Source organism: Schistocerca cancellata, chromosome 5 (genome assembly GCF_023864275.1).
Source record: "Schistocerca cancellata isolate TAMUIC-IGC-003103 chromosome 5, iqSchCanc2.1, whole genome shotgun sequence".
Taxonomy (NCBI): domain Eukaryota; kingdom Metazoa; phylum Arthropoda; class Insecta; order Orthoptera; family Acrididae; genus Schistocerca; species Schistocerca cancellata.
The window spans coordinates 321,381,647-321,401,456 of NC_064630.1; positions in this window are offsets into that span (position 1 = coordinate 321,381,647).

Genomic DNA, 19,810 nt, shown 5'->3' on the forward strand with positions numbered 1-19,810 from the left:
ACACGGTGGACGTCGACGACCCACAAGGGGGCATCACGAGCATTATCGTAAAGATCGCGAAGGACTGCATAATAAAATTCCCTAGTGCACCTTATTTCAGCGCTAAAATGCTTGAGTATATTTCGAATCTGGGGTTTAGCAAAGGTAACCCACCATTCTAGAAGTGAGGAATAACGCGTCTGAGACTGGGTTGTCCGCCGCCATACGTCTGCGATGATGCTTTCCAGAGAGGGGTCCGAGAGATGTAGAGTGTTTAGCTTCCATAAAGGGCGTGAAAGATGGACCCGCTGCGGGACATGGTTAAAAGTCACTGAAACAGCACAGTGATCAGTGAAACTGGCAGGAATTACATCAGTCGATAGAAGCTGACTGCATATGGGGGCAGATAAATAAAAGCGGTCCAATCGGCTACTTCAAGTAGCTGTAAAAAACGTAAACCGCACCAATGTAGGATATCTGCAAACCCAAGCATCCTGGAGATGCAAGGACGTCACCACATCATTAAGTTCACGACAAAATGTATAATTGGGGGTCTGATCTACACGGCGTAAGATGCAGTTAAAATGGCCCCTTAACAAAACCTTGCGCGGGTCCCGTCGGAGTAAATAAACAACTTCTTCCTTATAAAACCGCGCGCGATCGGATTAACGACCGGATCCAGAAGGAGCGTGAAGAAAAATTAAGGTGAGATCATAAAAACTAGAGCCTATACCGCGACCATCATCTAGCGTTTCGAAGTCCGTCAGCGGGATTCCATCTCGGTAAAGCAAAGCCATACCGGTAAAATTTTCAGGCGCGACATTGAAAAACATAGAATGTCCAGGAAGACAAAACATATCAAGTAATACCTTTTGTTAACACACGATATCAGCTAGGGGATCGTAAATAAACTGGCGTAACGCAGCAAGCCGTAATTGGAAACGTATCCTATTAACATTGAGGGTTAGAAATGTATACGCCTGCATCCGTCAACACAGGTAAGGTCAATAAAACAACATTAAGGAAAAAGCACTATCACGTCCGTCTCTCCCCAACGTCCGGAGACGAGGAAAAAAAATATACAGGGTTATTACAAATGATTGAAGCGATTTCACAGCTCCACAATAACTTTATTATTTGAGATATTTTCACAATGCTTTGCACACACATACAAAAACTCAAAAAGTTTTTTTAGGCATTCACAAATGTTCGATATGTGCCCCTTTAGTGATTCGGCAGCCATCAAGCCGATAATCAAGTTCCTCCCACACTCGGCGTAGCATGTACCTATCAATGAGTTCGAAAGCATCGTTGATGCGAGCTCACAGTTCTGGCACGTTTCTTGGTAGAGGAGGTTTAAACACTGAATCTTTTACATAACACCACAGAAAGAACTCGCATGGGGTTAAGTCGGGAGAGCGTGGAGGCCATGACATGAGTTGCTGATCATGATCTCCACCACGACCGATCCATCGGTTTTCCGATCTCCTGTTTAAGAAATGCCGAACATCATGATGGAGGTGCGGTGGAGCACCATCCTGTTGAAAGATGAAGTCGGCGCTGTCGGTCTCCAGTTGTGGCATGAGCCAATTTTCCAGCATGTCCAGATACACGTGTCCTGTAACGTTTTTTTCGCGGAAGAAAAAGGGGCCGTAAACTTTAAACCGTGAGATTGCACAAAACACGTTAACTTTTGGTGAATTGCGAATTTGCTGCACGAATGCGTGAGGATTCTCTACCGCCCAGATTCGCACATTGTGTCTGCTCACTTCACCATTAAGAAAAAATGTTGCTTCATCACTGAAAACAAGTTTCGCACTGAACGCATCCACTTCCATGAGCTGTTGCAACCGCGCCGAAAATTCAAAGCGTTTGACTTTGTCATTGGGTGTCAGGGCCTGTAGCAATTGTAAACGGTAAGGCTTCTGCTTTAGTCTTTTCCTTAAGATTTTCCAAACCGTCGGCTGTGGTACGTTTAGCTCCCTGCTTGCTTTATTCGTCGACTTCCGCGGGCTACGCGTGAAACTTGCCCGCACGCGTTCAACCGTTTCTTCGCTCACTGCAGGCCGACCCGTTGATTTCCCCTTACAGAGGCATCCAGAAGCTTTAAACTGCGCTTACCATCGCCGAATTGAGTTAGCAGTTGGTGGATCTTTGTTGAACTTCGTCCTAAAGTGTCATTGCACTGTTATGACTGACTGACGTGAGTGTATGTCAAGCATAACATACGCTTTCTCGGCTTCTGTCGCCATTTTGTCTCACTGCGCTCTCGAGCGCTCTGGCGGCAGAAACCTGAAGTGCGGCTTCAGCCGAATAAAACTTTATGAGTTTTTCTACGTATCTGTAGTGTGTCATGACCATATGTCAATGAATGGAGCTACAGTGAATTTATGAAATCGCTTCAGTCATTTGTAATAGCCCTGTATAGTGCTAGTCGTCCCCACCTGACGCTGGGGAATCCTCGTTTTTCTTTTTACGATGCACCGCGGCACGTGCAGGTTGAAACCGCTGTTTCACACCACTCCGTAAAAACATACACTCTTGATGTGGAGGGGTTGGCGGCACCTCAAGCAGCGATTTGATAGAGGATCCATCGTCACCGCAGTTATCGGAAATCGTGGAGCACAACTCAGAACGACCAACAGCAACATCTGGTACAGAAGAGGCAGGTAATGCTATGCCGGTGTCTAGTGGCATCTCCTGAACATCAGGAAGAGAACCCGTAGAATCCTGTTGCTCGACCGTCTCAGCGTGGGGGATTGGTGGTATTGCACTAGAACACTGAAAAGACTCGCCAGCAGGCGACGTCTCTTCGGGAACAACGGAACCCACGGGAATCGTCACGTCGACGGGTGAAGTGGGGGGACACACACAACGGAACCCATGGGAAAAGTCACGTCGACGGGTGAAGTGGGGGACGCAGATTGAACGCACATTTCAACATCAACAGAAGCAGTTACATCCTCTCTGGTAATACTGGAATCACAATTAACATCAATAGACAACTCATTACCGCCAGAAGGTGCACCTTCTGTCAACGCTGTGTCGGAAGAACGAGACTGGAGTGGCCGTCCTCGAAATCTGTCGCGTCCTCAGTCCGCCGGCGTTTGACGTGCGCTGCAGGAGCCGTCGTCCCCTCGTGGACAGAGTACGCATCGGTAACGGTGGAAATTCGCGAGGAGTAGGGGGTAATGTTGCCCCTAAACCGCTTAAAGCTGGAGACTGACTGACAGCTGACTGCGAAGATACTGTCTGATAACGTTAAAGGAAGACGTTTTTGATAAGACGACGTCAGAACAGTAGTAGGGCGCGGGCAATCAGATCTGAGATGACCGCTTTCTTTACAGAGAAAACAAGTTCCTTCTTTACCTGTATACGTAAAATGGATTCGGTAACCACAAACAGTTAAGTGGAAAGGAATATTCTTTTTAACGCACATGTCCACAATCCAGATACCATTATAATACTGGAAGCGATGTTTTGCTGACCAGCGTTTCCATCGGATATTCCGTATGACTCCAAACGGAAGCAACGCTGTTTTAAGAAATGAATCGTCCACTTCAGGAGGAAGGTTATAAATTCTAACCAGAGTATACTCGAGTGCCGCATTTTCAAGGACGACTTGACTAACGGAACTATCGCGATGTGTAAACAACACTTTAGAACTTTAGAACCAACCCGATAGAGAAGCCGTTCTACTTGAACGGGATCATAAAACTACACAAAGAATACATACAAATCAGAATCAAGGTAAGCAGTAACTACTTGATCAGGTGTAACACGGATAACATTAGCCAAACAATCGTTACTTCCTAAGGAGCCAGGTTGAACACGACGAGGACTCTTGTCAAAACTGAAACGAACAGTAGCTCGACGAGGAACAGATTTAGGAGACTCGACAGACACCATGGCGCGGGCAGAAAACACCGCCGCCAAGAGGAAAACGACAAGGAACTCCGCTACGTAACTACGATGTGACTCCGGTCGTTAAACCAAAAAGACTGAGTAGCTTCCACAAGCAGCGCTGCGGCACAGGCGAAAGTTAACGACGACCTGCTCGCTCGACGCGCAAGGCGACACTTGGGTAAACAAGCACGGCCTGTAAGTCTGCAGTGACATCAAGTCTATGAGTACTACCTTGTCACCTCGGCTCAAACATACCTCTGTTGATGAGAAATAGTCATAAGATCCTGACATCAGTCACATCAAAGTCTCATAAAATCATGTCCAGAAGTTCAGACACAAAAACTTTTAAAAGACTATAATATCGCCACATGCAGTATCTCTGTCTGCCTTTCTCACAATATCTTTGATACTTCGGACGTAGCTGGAGAATTCTTATAGAAGTAATGTCTGAGAACTTCACTTTATCTATTGAAAATCTGAGCAGGTTATCTGTCCACTCAAATGCACCACATAAGTCAGCTATCACCGAACTTTCAGCGGATGCCAGTGACTAAATTTCTCATTTGAACAGTGTCTTGTCATTAGACCTTTACACCTGCAAAAACACAAAAGAAATAGCAAAAATAAATACACGGAATCTATGTAGCGCAAACAATGCAGAAAATGTAGATACAGCCTAGAGTACTGAATCGCCTAAAATACTTCCCAACAGGTACAAATGAAAGAAATACACTCCTGGAAATGGAAAAAGAACACATTGACACCAGTGTGTCAGACCCACCATACTTGCTCCGGACACTGCGAGAGGGCTGTACAAGCAATGATCACACGCACGGCACAGCGGACACACCAGGAACCGCGGTGTTGGCCGTCGAATGGCGCTAGCTGCGCAGCATTTGTGCACCGCCGCCGTCAGTGTCAGCCAGTTTGCCGTGGCATACGGAGCTCCATCGCAGTCTTTAACACTGGTAGTATGCCGCGACAGCGTGGACGTGAACCGTATGTGCAGTTGACGGACTTTGAGCGAGGGCGTATAGTGGGCATGCGGGAGGCCGGGTGGACGTACCGCCGAATTGCTCAACACGTGGGGCGTGAGGTCTCCACAGTACATCGATGTTGTCGCCAGTGGTCGGCGGAAGGTGCACGTGCCCGTCGACCTGGGACCGGACCGCAGCGACGCACGGATGCACGCCAAGACCGTAGGATCCTACGCAGTGCCGTAGGGGACCGCACCGCCACTTCCCAGCAAATTAGGGACACTGTTGCTCCTGGGGTATCGGCGAGGACCATTCGCAACCGTCTCCATGAAGCTGGGCTACGGTCCCGCACACCGTTAGGCCGTCTTCCGCTCACGCCCCAACATCGTGCAGCCCGCCTCCAGTGGTGTCGCGACAGGCGTGAATGGAGGGACGAATGGAGACGTGTCGTCTTCAGCGATGAGAGTCGCTTCTGCCTTGGTGCCAATGATGGTCGTATGCGTGTTTGGCGCCGTGCAGGTGAGCGCCACAATCAGGACTGCATACGACCGAGGCACACAGGGCCAACACCCGGCATCATGGTGTGGGAGCGATCTCCTACACTGGCCGTACACCACTGGTGATCGTCGAGGGGACACTGAATAGTGCACGGTACATCCAAACCGTCATCGAACCCATCGTTCTACCATTCCTAGACCGGCAAGGGAACTTGCTGTTCCAACAGGACAATGCACGTTCGCATGTATCCCGTGCCACCCAACGTGCTCTAGAAGGTGTAAGTCAACTACCCTGGCCAGCAAGATCTCCGGATCTGTCCTCCATTGAGCATGTTTGGGACTGGATGAAGCGTCGTCTCACGCGGTCTGCACGTCCAGCACGAACGCTGGTCCAAGTGAGGCGCCAGGTGGAAATGGCATGGCAAGTCGTTCCACAGGACTACATTCAGCATCTCTACGATCGTCTCCATGGGAGAATAGCAGCCTGCATTGCTGCGAAAGGTGGATATACACTGTACTAGTGCCGACATTGTGCATGCTCTGTTGCCTGTGTCTATGTGCCTGTGGTTCTGTCAGTGTGATCATGTGATGTATCTGACCCCAGGAATGTGTCAATAAAGTTTCCCCTTCCTGGGACAATGAATTGACGGTGTTCTTATTTCAATTTCCAGGAGTGTAGAAACAGCAGAGGGATTTAATTTTACGAAACCCCACACAGTCGGCATCAAAATGAAGTCTTCTGCAGAAACAAGGCAAGAGAAGCAAAAAAGATGATATGAAATTATTGAACGTGGAATAGCAAGAATTGTGCACATGCATCCGAAAATTTGGTACACTGACCGAAGAACAAGTAGCAAGTAACGTATAATTCACACAAAGCACTGTCTCCAACAGAAAAAGAACTGGAAAGTAGGAGATATGCAGTGGCTGTTAGCAACTTAGAAGCAACCGTTGGTGAAACTAATCACACGCAATGCCTAAGAACGTAAGCAATCTACACACTAGTCAAGAAACCACAGAAGCAACAATAGCTGTTCGAAGTGCGACTATGGGGTGGAACCCGAAGAATACCGCATGGGGCGCACCCAAGCGCAGAGAGGAAGGCTACCCAATTGACCATACAGTCAGTGGGGACGAAATCCCAGAAATAAATATCCTCGTCGCCTCTGTTAAGTCCTCGTATCGGGTGGTGAAAGCTACTAATGAATAGATGTGGCGGGGTAATCAAAGAACAGTGGAACTTCATTAACACAACATCTGAAGCAAGTTGAACAGAAATCAGTTTCCGAGGTAATACAGCTAAAAGATCCTTCTGATCTGACAAGATTTTGACACCATGCACAGCACTGTATTACCACACTCGGGGTCCTATGCCTCAGCCGCGCGGGGTAGCCGAGCAGTCTAGGGCGCCTTGTCACAGTCCACGCGGCACCCCCTGTCGGAGGTTCGAGTCCTCCCTCGCACGTGGGTGTTGCCCTTAGCGTAAGTTAGTTCAAGTTAGATTAAGTAGGGTGTAAGTTTAGGGACCGATGACCTCAGCAGTTTGGTCCCATAAGACCTTGCCACAAGTTTACAAATTTTCCATTTTCCTTCGCCTCAAAGTACAATCTCTGTTCTAGAAGGTGTAGTACTGACGAATCCAGGAAACGTTCTTTTTTTTTCTCTTTTGGTTGTCAGTGTACTGACTGGTTTGATGCTGCCCGCCACGAATTCCTTTCCTGTGCTAACCTCTTCATCTCAGAGTAGCACTTGCAACCTACGTCCTCAATTATTTGCTTGACGTATTCCAACCTCTGTCTTCCTCTACAGTTTTTGCCCTCTACAGCTCCCTCTAGTACCATGGAAGTCATTCCCTCTTGTCTTAGCAGATGTCCTATCATCCTGTCCCTTCTCCTTATCAGTGTTTTCCACATATTCCTTTCCTCTCCGATTCTGCGTATAACCTCCTCATTCCTTACCCTAACAGTCCACCTAATTTTCAACATTCGTCTATAGCGCCACATCTCAAACGCTTCGATTCTCTTCTGTTGCGGTTTTCCCACAGTCCATGTTTCACTACCATACACTGCTGTACTCCAGACGTACATCCTCAGAAATTTCTTCCTCAAATTAAGGCCGGTATTTGATATTAGTAGACTTCTCTTGGCCACTCTTATTATTCCCTCTTGGTTGTTGTACATATTGTATATGACCCGTCTCTCCCTATAGCTTACCCCTACTTTTTTCAGAATCTCGAACAGCTTGCACTATTTTATATTGTCGAACGCTTTTTGCAGGTCGACAAATCCTATGAAAGTGTCTTGATTTTTCTTTAGCCTTGCTTCCATTATTAGCCGTAACGTCAGAATTGCCTCTCTCGTCCCTTCACTTTTCCTAAAGCCAAACTGATCGTTACCTAGCGCATTCTCAATTTTCTTTTCCATTCTTCTGTATATTATTCTTGTAAGCAGCTTCGATGCATGAACTGTTAAGCTGATTGTGCGATAATTCTCGCACTTGTCAGCTCTTGCCGTCTTCGGAATTGTATGGATGATGCTTTTCCGAAAGTCAGATGGTATATCGCCAGACTCACATGTTCTACACACCAACGTGAATAGTCGTTTTGTTGCCACTTCCCCCAACGATTTTACAAATTCTGATGGAATGTCATCTATTCCTTCTGCCTTATTTGACCGTCAGTGGAGAGAGCAGATAGGTGGAGAGGGTGAAACGTTCATACGTGGATATAATCCGTGTTTGATGCACTAACGATGACTTGGCGGTATGTGAGGCCGTATCCTCCGACCGGCGGGTACTACTGTGTTCTCGGCGAGTGGTATTCTGATTGTGGGACAGCTTGCGCTGCCGGCGTTAAGCCCAGGGAACCGTAACGGTGAAGTCCTGATGTTGACTGACTGTCGAACGACTGGGACGCATCCTATGAAGTCGTGTCGCGGAAGAATAACAGGACATCGTAACAGTGGCAAGTGACCCGCGGAGGCGAGCTAGTGTCGACGAAAGTAGTGCTACATACGGTAGTCGTAGCATCACCATGTAACGTAAGGTCCTTTTTTTGTGGTTTCACGGAAGTATTACCATGTCATGGTTGGACTTCCTAGGTGTAAAGGGTGAAGGGGTGATTTTCTCTTTATTAATGCTTGGACAGGGCATCGGACACTAAGTCCTGTGACCTTTCTAACTTGTTGATTACTCTACTACGTTTCATTTAATTTTACGTAATATTTCAGTTGACTTTATATTTCTGTCACGTACCATTACATTACTTTTTCTCCTTTTTTGTTTATAAACTTACATTACTTCAATATGTCACTGGGATGTCTCGATGATGGCGTGGAGAACTTTGATCTGTAGCGGCTGCTGGGGGCGAAATGTCCTGTGGTCGTGTTTATGGTACCTTAGATGGGCGACAACCCGCGATACACTGCTGTGTGGTTGGCGGCCGGTAGGTAGGCGCCAGCCCAGATTACATTAAATTAGATGATCTACGTATTACAGTTTACTGTGTTCCTAAGTGTTATGTAATTATAAGTCGATCGGGAGATACTCAGAAAATCTTACCACTTACTATATCAGTATCACTTCATTTCTTTCATAAAATTGTCATGTTACATTTCCCCGTTGTACTCTAAGCGATAAGTAAACCAGCTATTGCATAGCTGAAGTCATGCCCTTTCTGTATCAGATCGTAAACTGATCGACTGGTCTTATGTTGTCCCCCATTTGGTCCTCATGTCTGTATATGCATTCAGTATCATTACTCGATACGACCAGCCCTTTGTCTGTAACACTAGATAAAAGTCTATTCTGGAATCTTATAGGTATTAAAGTCCTTAGCCACACACATACACTTCATAAAACCGTCTTGATATTTTATTACCTTCTGAAATCCAGTGATTAAAACTTCGATGGCCCCATCTGGTTTGATCTTATGTAAAATCGCTAAGCGGGTCTAACACTTCCATTCCGTCCCTTGATGGCCAGTCTGGTGTTGCAGTTGAAGATAGCAAAACGAAAGCCGAAGTTTTACATTTCACTTTCAAGAAATCGTTCACGCAGGAGAACTGTAAAAACATGCCGTCATTTAGCCATCGGATGGATATAGAAATAAGCATACCTGACGAAGAGAGGCAACTAATACACTCCTGGAAATTGAAATAAGAACACCGTGAATTCATTGTCCCAGGAAGGGGAAACTTTATTGACACATTCCTGGGGTCAGATACATCACATGATCACACTGACAGAACCACAGGCACATAGACACAGGCAACAGAGCATGCACAATGTCGGCACTAGTACAGTGTATATCCACCTTTCGCAGCAATGCAGGCTGCTATTCTCCCATGGAGAAGATCGTAGAGATGCTGGATGTAGTCCTGTGGAACGGCTTGCCATGCCATTTCCACCTGGCGCCTCACTTGGACCAGCGTTCGTGCTGGACGTGCAGACCGCGTGAGACGACGCTTCATCCAGTCCCAAACATGCTCAATGGGGGACAGATCCGGAGATCTTGCTGGCCAGGGTAGTTGACTTACACCTTCTAGAGCACGTTGGGTGGCACGGGATACATGCGGACGTGCATTGTCCTGTTGGAACAGCAAGTTCCCTTGCCGGTCTAGGAATGGTAGAACGATGGGTTCGATGACGGTTTGGATGTACCGTGCACTATTCAGTGTCCCCTCGACGATCACCAGTGGTGTACGGCCAGTGTAGGAGATCGCTCCCCACACCATGATGCCGGGTGTTGGCCCTGTGTGCCTCGGTCGTATGCAGTCCTGATTGTGGCGCTCACCTGCACGGCGCCAAACACGCATACGACCATCATTGGCACCAAGGCAGAAGCGACTCTCATTGCTGAAGACGACACGTCTCCATTCGTCCCTCCATTCACGCCTGTCGCGACACCACTGGAGGCGGGCTGCACGATGTTGGGGCGTGAGCGGAAGACGGCCTAACGGTGTGCGGGACCGTAGCCCAGCTTCATGGAGACGGTTGCGAATGGTCCTCGCCGATACCCCAGGAGCAACAGTGTCCCTAATTTGCTGGGAAGTGGCGGTGCGGTCCCCTACGGCACTGAGTAGGATCCTACGGTCTTGGCGTGCATCCGTGCGTCGCTGCGGTCCGGTCCCAGGTCGACGGGCACGTGCACCTTCCGCCGACCACTGGCGACAACATCGATGTACTGTGGAGACCTCACGCCCCACGTGTTGAGCAATTCGGCGGTACGTCCACCCGGCCTCCCGCATGCCCACTATACGCCCTCGCTCAAAGTCCGTCAACTGCACATACGGTTCACGTCCACGCTGTCGCGGCATGCTACCAGTGTTAAAGACTGCGATGGAGCTCCGTATGCCACGGCAAACTGGCTGACACTGACGGCGGCGGTGCACAAATGCTGCGCAGCTAGCGCCATTCGACGGCCAACACCGCGGTTCCTGGTGTGTCCGCTGTGCCGTGCGTGTGATCATTGCTTGTACAGCCCTCTCGCAGTGTCCGGAGTAAGTATGGTGGGTCTGACACACCGGTGTCAATGTGTTCTTTTTTCCATTTCCAGGAGTGTAGATTTGCAAGGAAAAAAATCACCAGATCCGGATGGAATTCCAGTACGATTTTACAAAGAGTATTCTACGGCATTGACTCCTTACCTAGCGCAAAGTCCCAGGTGACTGTAAAAAGGCGCAGGTGACTCCATTATATAAGAAAGGTTAAAGAACGGACGCACTAAATGACAGACCAATTTCCTTAACTTCTGTTTGCTGCAGATATCTTGAACGTATTCTCAGTTCGAATATAATAAACTTTCTTGGGACTGAGAAGCTTATGTCCATGAATCAGCAAGGTTTTAGAAAGCATCGTTCGTGGGAAACTCAGCTTGTCCTTTTCTCACAAGATACACTGAGAACTTTGGATAAAGAGCAACAGGCAGATTCCATACTTCTAGATTTCCGGAAAGAATTTGACACGGTGCCCCATTGCAGGCTGTTAACGATGGAACGAGTATATAGAATAAGTTCAGAGATATATAAGTGGCTCGAAGACTTCTTAAATAATAAAATCCAGTATGCCCTCCTCGACTGCGAGTATTCATCAGAGACAGGGGTATCATCAGGAGTGCCCAGGGAAGTGTGATAGGACTGCTGTTGTTCTCTATACATTTAAAGGATTTGGCGGACTGTGTGGACAGCAATCTGCTGTTGTTTGCTCATGATGTCGTGGTGTACGGTAAGGCGTCGAAGTTGAGTGACTGTAGGGAGATACAAGACAACTTAGGCAAACTTTCCAGTCCGTCTGATGAATCGCAGCTAGTCCTAAATGTAGAAAAATGTAAGTTCATCCAGATGAGTAGGAAGATCAAACCTTTAATGTTCAGATATATTATTAGTAATCTACTGCTTGATACAATAAAGTCGTTTAAATATCTGGGTATAACGCTGCTAATCGATATGAAATGGAAAGAGCATGTGAGAACTGTGGTAGGGAAGGTGAAAGGTCGACTTCGGTTTATTGAGAGAACTTTAGGAAGGAGTGGTTCACCTGCAAAGGAGACCGCATATGGGACGCTGATGTGACCTATTCTTCAGGACACCTCGATTCTTTGGGATCCGTAGCAGATATGATGAAGGAAGACATCGAAGGAATTTAGAGGTGAGTGCTAGATTAGTTACCGGTGTGTTTGGACAACACGTAAGTATTACGGAGCTGCTTCGGGAACTCAAATGTGAATTCTTTGAGGGAAGGCGATGTTCTTTTCGAGAAACACTGTTGAGAACATTTAAAGAATCGACATTGGAAGCTGACTGCCGAACGATTCTACTGCCACCAACACACATTGCACCTAAGGACCACGAAGATAAGATGCGAGAGATTAGGACTCGTACGGAGTCATAGAGACAGTCGTTTTTCCCTGACTCTGTTTGCTAATAGAACAGGAGAGGAAATGACTAGTAGTGGTACAGGGTACCCTCCGCCGCGCACCATATGGTAGCTTGCGGAGTATCTGTGTAGATGTAGACGTAGACCAGCCATCTGATCTCTTGGCTACGTATCATTTTGATTGCGGGCAAAGACGGCCTCCCAGCTTAGTCTGCTCCTGATAAACTTGTTTGTCTGACACTTCTCGTATGTCTCAGCAGGTATTTCTCCAGTGAATGTAATGTAACCACCAATTGCAGAAAGGTTTTCCCATTAAAAGTCCACGTCTTACTGCTAGACGTCAAAACTGATTAGTCACAAATATTGTAAACTCAATATTTTAGGTACAGCTAAAAAGTAATTTCAGAAACTTTATTCATCTGATCATACACTCACTCTTCCGGTCAGAGATTGCGAGTTACCTTAGTCGTTTACTGAAAGAGGCATCCGGAATTTCTCCCCAAATATCCTCAAAGAGAAACGCCGATTCGTTACTCCCAGCTTTCTGGAATTAGTCTTAAATAAACGCCTTACCATCTAAATCTAAATACATTCCCCGGATGCCACCGTATTGCGTATGGCTTACGTCACCCTATACAACTAATAATCATATCCCATCAAGTTTCACTCACAAATGGAATGACGGAAAAACGACCTTCAGGTTTCCTCCTTGCGTGCCCTAATTTCTCTTACCTTGTCTTCGTGGTACTTCAGCGAAATGTACATTGGCGGCAGTAGAATTGTTCTGCAGTCAGCTGTAAATGCGTGTTTCCTAAACTTTCTCAATAGTTTCTCGGAAAAAGCGTTGTCTTCCATCCAGTTATTTCCACCTGAGTTCACGGAGCGTCTCCGTCATACTCGCATGTTGATCGAACCTACCGGTTACAAACCCAGTACTACGCCTCTGAACTGCTTCGACGTCTTCTTTTAATCCAACCTGGTGGGGATACCAAACACTCGAGCATTTATCAAGGAATGGTCGCACAATTGTTCTACACGCAATCTCTTTAGTAGAAGTACTTTCATAAAACTCTCCCAAATGGTTCAAATGGTTCTAAACACAATGGGACTTAACATGTGAGGTCATCAGTCCCCTAGAACTTAGAACTACTTAAACCTAACTAACCTAAGGACAACACACGCATCCATGCCTGAGGCAGTATTCCAACCTGCGACCGTAGAAGCAGCGTGGTTCCGGGCTGAAGCGCCTAGAACCGCTTGGCCACAGCGGCCGGCAAAACTCTCCCAGTAAACCGAAATCGACCATTCGCGCTCCCTTCAGCTGACCTTATCTGTTCGTTCTATTATATATAACTATGCAGCGTTATGCCAAGATTTTCAATCGACACGATTATGTCAAATACCATATCACTAATAATATATTCGTACACCATGGGATTTTGAACCTACTCACCTGCGTTAACTTAAGTTTTTTTTTACATTTAGAGCAAGCTGCAATTCATTGCGCTAAATGGAAATTCTAAGTCATCCTGTATCTTCCCGCAGTCACTCAACTACGATGCTTTCCCACATACTACAGCGTCATCAGCAAACAGTCACAAGTTGCTGCTCACCCTTTCCGACAGATTGTTTATGTACACAGTGAACAGGAGTGGTCCTATCATACTTCACTGGGGTCCTCCTGACGACAACGTTGTCACCAATCAACACTCACCCTCGAGGAGAAGGAGAACGTACTTGGTTCTGTTACTTAGGAAGTCCTTGAACTACTCACATATTTGATAAGTTAATTAGTATGTTGAGACCATCGTTAACATTCTGCAGGGAGCATTGAGTCAAACACTTTGCGGACATCTGGAAACATGGAATTTTTGATGAGGAATGAAAGGTGACAAAATAAACCTTTCCTTAGAGTTTTCGTCCATCTTCATTTTGTATTTGTGCCACTCGCATTTATTTTCCGTTTAGAGGGAACATAGCCTATCTGTTTGTCTACTGTATTTCCATTCTTGTTAGAATTCCTTATGCCATCTTAAAATATCCAAGAACTCTTTTGAGTAGGCTCTCTGTATGGGAGTTAATGTATATGCCATCTCTTGGTGACGGAGGGAAGGAAGGTGTGGGTGGAGCACCTGCCACCATGGTGTTTTCAACTGCAAGATTCTCAAGAATAACTTTCAAAGTGAACATGATTTATAAGTAGTATTACTTACATATGTATAGTAATAACTGGCTGCCACTGCCTCTACTGTTGTGAAAGTTTTGTTTAAAAATGTGCAAATTTTCATAACTAAAGATTAGAGCGCACCTGCCGGTCAGTTAGAATGTGTGTGTCTGTGGAAGCAAAAGAACAGACTCAACAGGAAGTTAAAAGGAAACGCTGTACGTTTTTGCCCACGAAACTAGAGAGTATTTTTGCGATACTATGCAGTAATTACGAAAGAAACGATTATGATAACATTTTATGTTAATAACATAACATACCATTCACATGACAACATGATAACATCCGCCGAAAGCAGAAACTGCAATAAAAGTTTTGCACAGGAAATATTTGTCTACTACTGCTATTTTGTTACGTCTTTCGTATCCAAGAGTAGAAGCAGATTTTGCTAGCAAATCGATGAGGAAGCAACAGAGTTTCTGTGAATAACCATTCGACAGCAAGTAGCTGCACAGGATGTGTGCTCACCAGAAGAGACATAACTCCGACTATGACTTGGTGTACGCACACAGGTGATAATACACCCTCCAAAACGTCGTGAGTGGTGCGATGATGGTATGGCCCTCATTACTTGATCTCTTGATTAACAAAATGCACGCTTTCAACGATATCGTTTAATTAGAGCCAAATCACAAATACTTTTGTAGTGATGAATTCCTTAAGTGTTAGAAAAGTAAATATGAAGCTGTCGTCAACACGAAGATCGGTTTGAACACTACAGTGATTTACTAAATGTGGTCCTCTTGGAGGCATTGCCAACTCACACCTTCGAAAAGACTTAACCGTTCAATTGGTGACCAACAGTTTAACGTGATCTTATGATAACAGTGCACTTCGCCTTTTTTTACATTAACAAATATTGCGAGAGATGAAAGAAGCAAAGAAAACAACGTACTATTGCCCTAGGATGGAACCACATATCGCTGGGTCCATAGTCCATCACGTAAGCACTGAAATGAAATGTCGTGTGTTGAGGGCCTCCCGTCGGGTAGACAGGTCGCCTGGTGTAAGTCTTTTCAGCTGACGCCACTTCGGCGACTTGCGCGTCGATGGGAATGATATGATGATGAAGAGAAAATTTCCGAATCAACCGGGAATTGAACCCGGACCACTTTGCACAGCATTCCTCCGCGCTGACCACTGAGCTATCGAGTGTAAACGACACGTAGTTTCTTTTCAGTGCTAGCCAATAAAATTGCTTTGCTGATTGGTGTTTAAATTATCAGCCTCATGTGCCCATTGATTTGCCTAACTTAGACTGGAATCACTAGGGCCGTTAAAGGCACTACAGTTTGGAACCGCGCGGCCGCTACGGTCGCAGGTTCGAATCCTGCCTCGGGCATGGATGTGTGTGATGTCCATAGGTTAGTTAGGTTTAAGTAGTTCTAAGTTCTAGGGGACTAATGACCTTAGAAGTTAAGTCCCATAGTGCTCAGAGCCATTTGAACCATTTTTTGGAATCACTAGGCAAGGTCTTACTAAAGGCGCTGTTCCATTGCCTACTTCTGGCCTTCAAACTCTCAGCAATTAAGACATATGGGGATCTACAATTTAACGTAAATTCCGAACCACCTTCCATCTCGGCATTTTGCCCAATAACATACATTGACAGAGGTGAAAGAGGTGGAAAGTCGGAGATATTCTACTGTGAGGGTACAGCTGAGCTTTCGAAATACCCCTGTGGATGTAAGAATGATAGGCATCGATTGAACACTGGCCGACATTCAGATCGTTCCCCATGGACGAATATGCATTTAACAAAAAAATATGTAGCACAACGCATAACTAACACGACAGGCGCGGCCCTAGCAAATATGAGACATTAGTGTCGCACCTCACGGAGGATAACAAACAGGGTCAGCATCTAATGACATGAAACAGTGGTCCACATTAAAACCTGCTTATTACAAAAATGCCTGCTGACTTACTATCTAAGTAGAGATAGCATTTTGGATTGCAAATGATGGAGTAGTTTTGATTTTCAGGTATATTGTATGTGTTATACCTCTTGTGAAAAGTCCAAGTGTTAGACCTTCTCCTGCATGTGCGTTATCCTCCATCTTGAAGAATGTCACTTTTTTCAGTTTTTTCTTAGTAACATGCTTCCAGTGCATTTTAGGCAAAAATATGCCAATGTTAATTTTAAAGAGCGTTACATTTCGAGCAAGCTTCATACATAACGTGTTCAGAAATTTGGATCAGCTACTGAGATACAAGGCTGTGAAGATCTGCAAAAATCAAGAAATCGCAAAAAGTTAGATACGTCAGTAGTAACTTTATTAGCCCACTTTTTTACAGAATGCGTAATAACCAGTGTCGTAGAGCAATGAATTTCCTTCAAGATTCATACAAAATATCTGTAATTACTCCCTATGCACGCCGAGAAATGTTGCATTAACAATACAGTGAAATTGTACTCGAAACTGAAAATATCATCCTCAGTCAAAAATGGTATTCCTGAATGTAGTATCATCTTAAGCATGTAGTTCACGAGATTTATGTAATTTATAGCGAACGCATTCGGAAAGTGGCAAAGTCCACATTTTACTCTGCCTTCATGCCATAACCAAGTGACATAGAAGATGGGTAGTCACAAATGACATGTTGACCGTATTTGAGAATTTCTTCCTACTTCAAACACGTGCGTGAAAGGTGGAGCGGAGGGGGGGGGGAGTATTTCTACCATTCAAATGGTTGCTACATAGAACCCATACATTGGTGTGGCGGGCAGGACGGAAGTCTGCTTTTCTCTGTTGTAAATTGCGATGGAATAATTGCGCTTAGAACAGTGGACGTTGACTGAAGCTATATTCACTGTACGTTATTGGTCTGACCTGCCACCTATAATGTAGAGTTTACTTTATCGCTGCTTTTGCAATATACTTCAATAGGCCGCAACAGTGATTAAGGTACTGTGGCTACACTGTCTTGTATCTTCGAAGTGAACTGTTAATGCGTCACTTGAGTTTAGCTAGTGCATGGCTCAATTGAACGAACTGTAACATAAACATGTTATTGGGTGGAATTAATTGGCTCTGAGCAAGCGGGTTAATTTACAGACAAAGGCAAACTCCCAGATTAATTTTAGCAGAGCTATCGTTTGTTCGATTTAGTACATTATTAGCATAAACGGGTTTATTTGGTAAGTCATTAACGTAAAAGTCACATCAACAGCTTGCATCGAAAAATGTTTCCGGTGATTGCTAACATTATTTTTATATGGTATCAACAAGATTTCTTTTGGAAATTCAAAAAATGGTTCAAATGGCTCTGAGCACTATGGGACTTAACACCTATGGTCATCAGTCCCCTAGAACTTAGAACTACTTCAACCTAACTAACCTAAGGACATCACACAACACCCAGTCATCACGAGGCAGAGAAAATCCCTGACCCCACCGGGAATCAAACCCGGCAACCCAGGCGCGGGAAGCGAGAACGCTACCGCACGACCACGAGCTGTGTACTTTTGGAAATTCGCTGCCTTGTCTTGTTAAGAGATGGAAGAAACTGAGCCACGTCCCGGACTATGCTTTGATTGTGTTCAGATTCGTTGATGTCGAGTCGACGGTTGGGATCCAGAGCCATGTCGGGGTCCATACTCGTTCTAAAAGATATTGAAACGTTTAAGATTCACAAAATTTAACTTTCAATAAAATTTTAAATTTTTTCTTAAAATGCAAAATAATAATTTGCAATGAATTTTTTTGCCATTTGGTCAAGCTATTGTATTTTTACAGATACTGTTTCCGAAGAAAAATTTTGCTTTAGCAAAGAATTCTTACTACATTCTTGGAAAATAAACCATAAATGGCTGTTGTAAGACAGCAGGACTACCGATTTCACGTTAGGATTGCATCTTCAGGTATACATCTAAATAAAAAACAATAACGCACGAGGGCTTTAGAAATTATAAAAATTTTTAGAAATGGCAAGAATCTAGGAAGAGGAAAGTATAACGTAATGTACGATAAGTAACTAGAAGATGAACATCGACAGTAGTTGCTATAAAAAGACTGGACATGGTGAAAAGCACCAAGAAGAGTACCATACAACAAAATTATAATGAATAAGAAACGGTCAAGAAAAATAAAACCAGAGTTACTGGAACGGATCTGATGCATGTCCGTAAGATGCGTCACGGACAGCTGATAGAAGAACACTGGTTATGAAACGTCCCCTTAGAAAAATTATAAATGACTGTGCTTAAACCGACACACCATATTTTTAGCGCAACGCAATCTGACTTTCAAAAATCCCTACAAAAGAATGGCCCTGACTAGCAATAATCTATACCTTTTATGAATCACTTAGCTCACAAAAATCTTCTTTATTAGAACTACTGCAAATCAGCGAGCGCGAATACTGCCAGCTAAATAAAAGATTCTAACTACTGAAGGCACTAACTACTGATAGGCATTCTTAGCAAATGAAAGATTTTGATAGGGAACAAACAATGTATTTACCTTAATAGTGTTCAAAAGTCATGATATATATATCAATCCATGACATCCAGTCTTACAAATATACTGTCTCTGATGGACACACGTCCAGATCATCCGCTCTCAAAACTCCGCCATCTCTCCCCCCACATCCATCACTGCTGGCGGCTCACCTCCAACTGCGCTACGCTACGCGCTGTTAACAGCCAACTGCCCAACACTACAATAGCAAATTCCAACAATGCAAATCAACCACTGCTTTCACACAGCACAGTCAGTGATTTTCATATAGAGCGCTACGTGGCGTTACCAACATAAAAACCTTAACAGCCTACTTACACCGGGCGTGTGATTGACAGGTGGACAGCCGGTGTGGCTTACGGGGAAGAGGCAGACGGCCCTTAAAACTGTAAACAATCTGGATAAGAATTTTGGGATCCGTCCTTACAACAGAGAAACATTCTTAAAAAGTGCAATAGTGACTACTGAAATATGGAAAAGATCTGTTAGTTACGCTGTATACAATCAAACTTGGGGGTATATTACACTGTTTCAACTCCGTTTGGCAATTTTATATACGTTTTGTATGACATTTCCCGTTTCGCAAAATCTCAGTCTCTTCCAATTCATTTAAAGTATGACCTTTTATCTGGTGATGGAAATTTTTTAAGTAATTTGACAAATTAAAGATGCTATGGTTTTGGTCTCGTAAGTAGCTAAATAAAGCTGATCTGGAATTTGTGAAATTTAAACGCTCTCTGAATCTAATCTTGAAACTCCCACGTGTCTGTCCTGCTTATTGCATCGGGTAGTTGTCACAGCGAATTCGCCGGTACTATATATATCGGTAGTAGAAAATTTGTGAATTATGGTGGCCTCCCTATTTCTATACATGTTTCCTTCCAAATTAGG